Consider the following 3,873-nt stretch of genomic DNA (forward strand, 5'->3'; position numbering starts at 1 on the left):
AAATTCCGAGTTTATATGCATTTTTGAATGAGTTCTCATGAGCTCCTCCGATCTTATTCGCTCAAGTTTCGGTCGTATTCTGTACGAAGCTTTGTTTTGCCCAAGAGTGCACACCTATCCAGTTCATCTCGCTATCTTGTGATGAGGTATCCATGTTGCGTTGAGTCCGGGTCCGCATCATACAGTCTACTACTCGGTCCAAGAATCTTCTCTTAGATCGATCCCGTCGTCACCCCAGAATAACTCGCCAAAACAGGTAAAGTCACCAAGTCGCCAGCCCCGCTGAACTCAGAATTCTCCCCGCTAGAAATGCATTCATCAATGTAAACACGTTGGGCTTGTGGCGTGCTCCCACCCGAGCATTCAGATTGCTCACCTTCGAACGGCCCTGGGACCACAATGTCGATCGAAACTCCGAGCAGCGCTGGTCGAGCGAGAAGATGAGACTCATCAGCAAATCAAGACGAATAGAGACAACAAAATCATCAGTACATCGTTGAAAAAGTGTCTGGAAACGTTCGGAAAGGACTACTGTGGAAAACAAAACATCGTGATCATGCGTGAGAGGTTCTACAACTGCAGTCAAGCGGGCCTCGATGTAGAGCGCTTCATCGCACGAGTCATGGAGCTAGCAGAGGACTGCGAATTTCCATCCGAAGTAAAAGACGAGCTGATAAGAGACAGACTGGTGTTGGGCGTGAGCAGCCATACGCTGAAAGAAAAGCTATTGCAAAGCGAAAAAACCGAACTTCAGTCCGTGTTGGACATGCTCAGACGATCAGCCGCCACCAGCTCCGCCGCGGCGCCCGGGTACAACCCAAACAGTGGCACAGCCGAAAGCCGCGTATCGGACAACGAACAGACCGTAAACAAACTCTATGGTTCTCGTTCTCGATCGGAAAGTGCGCGGAGTACGAAGCCAGTTTGGAACAAAAGTCGAAATGGCGAGGGTGTTACTAAATGCAGGTTTTGTGACCAAGAACACCAGCCTAGGAAGAAATTCTGCCCGGCGCGCGACAGGCAATGCACGAAATGCAAGCGCGTGGGACACTTCGCCTCCTGTTGTTACAGAGACCGAGGGGTGCACGCAGTCGGCGATGCTGAGTCAGAATCGGAGATCGAATCCGACAATGAGATCTTCGCCATGCTGGCGAAACCGCCCGTGAAACCGAAGAAAAGGAGAGTTATGGCAAACTTGAGGCTTCTCTGCGGAAGTAAGGAGCAAAGTCTACGGGTCCAGATAGACTCCGGAGCGACAGTAGATATCCTCCCGTTGAGGATATACAACGCACTCCGCAAAGACAAGGCAGTTCCCAGGATGGGAAGATCCGACATGAGGCTCCGTATGTACAGCGGGGATTACACCCAGGCTATCGGACAATGTACAGCAGTGTTTCCCAAGTATGGGCAAGTGACCCACAAGTGGGTCACGGCGATTTCCCAAGTGGGTCACGGGACTTCCGGACTCTTTCATACTATCGATTCAAGACTCATCGCGAGATGCACCGGGAGCTGAATTCGGGCGGGGACTTCTCCGTCCGAGAATCCGTGGATAAGAGGATGCTTTTATGCTTCTTTCTCGTCCATACGATTAGTGTTGACATGAGTGTGGAGCGCGGACGTTCGAGATTCGAGATGCGCGTTCTACTCTCGCTCAAGATTGATGTTTCGCAGCGCTCCCACTTTGAATCCTTCGAATGCTTTCGGTAGTCGATGCGGTGGGTGGTGACAAATGAGAGAAATGATTGTTGTGGCTCTCGAGTGAGTATTGCGCCGAGATATTTCCGTGATTATATGCGCAATCGGCTCTGTGTATGCTTACTCAACATGTCCGAAATCACTCTCGTGCAGGTAATCAAGATTGCGAGCCGTCTCTCAAGCCCTCCGCAATGAGCAATCCGAAGACAAGACCAAAGCGGCGATATTCCGAGCAGTTTCTGAAGTTTGGCTTCATTGCGGTCGAGACCAACAGGAAAGAGACAGCGCCTCTCTGTCTCATTTGTCTCCAGGTCTTGTCCAATGAGTCCATGAGATCCTGTCGACTTCAACATCACTTGAAGTCGAAGCATCCTCAGAAGGCCGCCTCGCCACTGGAGTACTTCGAGTCGTTGAAGGAAAGCTTCGAGAATAGACCAAGGGTAGGCTCTTTGTTCGCCAACTCCAGGTCCGCGGCGATTCGAGTTCAGCAAGCAAGCTATGAAATCTCTCTCTTGATCGCGAAAACTGGGAATAACCATTCGGTCGGAGAGCAGCTTATCAAGCCAGCGATAGCGACATTCCTCAAAACGGTCGGTCAGACTGATGACAAGGAAGTTGCGGCATTGCCGCTGAGCAACAATACGGTTTGCCGGAGAATCGATCGTATGGCTGAAGATATCGAGCAGAAGCTGGTCGAGAAATTGCGGAGCCGTAGCTTTCTCTACAGATGGATGAGTCCACAATAAGACAGAGCGAAGCCCTCCTGATGAGTTATGTGAGATATATAGACCAGGAAGATCTGAAGGAGGAGATGCTGTTCTGTAGATCGCTGGAAACGACAACGACCGCAACCGACATTTACAAGCAAGTCCGGGAGTACTTGTCAGAGCATAAAATCCCTATAGAAAACATGGTTTCATGCGTGGCAGACGGCGCACCGGCCATGATGGGGAGAAAAAAAGGTTGTCTCAAGATGTTGAAAGATGACAACCCCGGGATGCTCACCATACACTGCGTGATCCACAGGGAAAACCTGGTGGCTAGAACCCTCTCACCGAGTCTTCACAAAGTCATGCAAGCTGTGATCAAATGTGTGAATGAGATAAAAGCAAAGCCCAAGTTCGAGCGCTTATTCGAACAGTTTTGTCACGGTCAGCAAGAAGCACACGTGCGGCTCTTGATTCACACTGAAATACGCTGGCTCTCCAAGGGAAACTGCCTACGAAGGTTCATGGAACTATTCGACGCTGTCGTCGAATTCTTGAAAGACAAGGAAGAGGTGGCTCTCCTCACATCGTTTGAGGGGAAAATTCTCGTAAGCTACCTCGCCGATATCTTCGACTTTCTGAATGGCTTGAATTTGAAGCTACAAGGCAAGAAGGTCTCTCTAATCGAGGCGCAGGAGAGCATTCAGGGTTTCATAAAGTTCTTGCGAGTTGCTGCGAACAACGTCAGAGCTAGGAAACTCGATCAGTTTCTTTGGTTGAAGAAGTGTAAGCTGTCCGAGGGTGCCCTGATGATCATAGTTGAGCACATGTCGACGCTCATTGAAAATTTCAATGAAAGGTTCTCTGATCTCATAGAAATGAAGTTCCCACTTTGGGTGAGCCAGCCTTTCTTGGTAGACCTCAATGAGGCCGAGCTAGAATTCCAGCAAGAATTGGCGGAGTTGCAATCTAACCTGCCGATGGAGGGTGTTTTTAGAAATACGGGACCACGGGCATGGCTTTGTCATGGAATCAGGGAGAAATATCCAAAATGTAGTTCTCTTGCCAGAGATATATTAATCCACTTTCCGTCGTCCTATTTGGTTGAGTGCGGGTTTAGTGCGGTGAATGACTTAGTGGACGCAAAGAGAAATCGACTTGAAATAACCAGAAGAGGAGATCTGAGGATAAAATTGACCAATATCGAACCGGATATAAAGAAACTCTGCGCGGAGCAAGTAGCGCACTTCTCCCATTAAATTAGCTCCTGATCATTCTAATAAAAATTGTGGGTGAGGAGGTTGACGAAGTCTCCTCGCTAGTCAGGAAAATATATTTCACTCCTTAATATTCGTCGCCATTAAAGAGTGTTTCCGAACACATGCTCTTTTTCAAAGGTGCTGGGTTTTGTCGTGGGCCATGGGGTCTTTGTCGAGTCCAGATGTGGGTCATTGGGGAAAACTCTTGG

At 49.1% G+C, this 3,873-nt stretch overlaps 1 pseudogene; it reads left to right on the top strand.

Annotated features, from left to right (window-relative positions):
• Nucleotides 1–1,889: 1,889 nt before the first annotated feature.
• Nucleotides 1,890–3,664, top strand: LOC100903920 (SCAN domain-containing protein 3-like; annotated as a pseudogene).
• Nucleotides 3,665–3,873: the final 209 nt, after the last annotated feature.

This window comes from Galendromus occidentalis, unplaced genomic scaffold (assembly GCF_000255335.2).
Source record: "Galendromus occidentalis unplaced genomic scaffold, Mocc_1.1 scf7180000076380, whole genome shotgun sequence".
Lineage (NCBI taxonomy): Eukaryota > Metazoa > Arthropoda > Arachnida > Mesostigmata > Phytoseiidae > Galendromus > Galendromus occidentalis.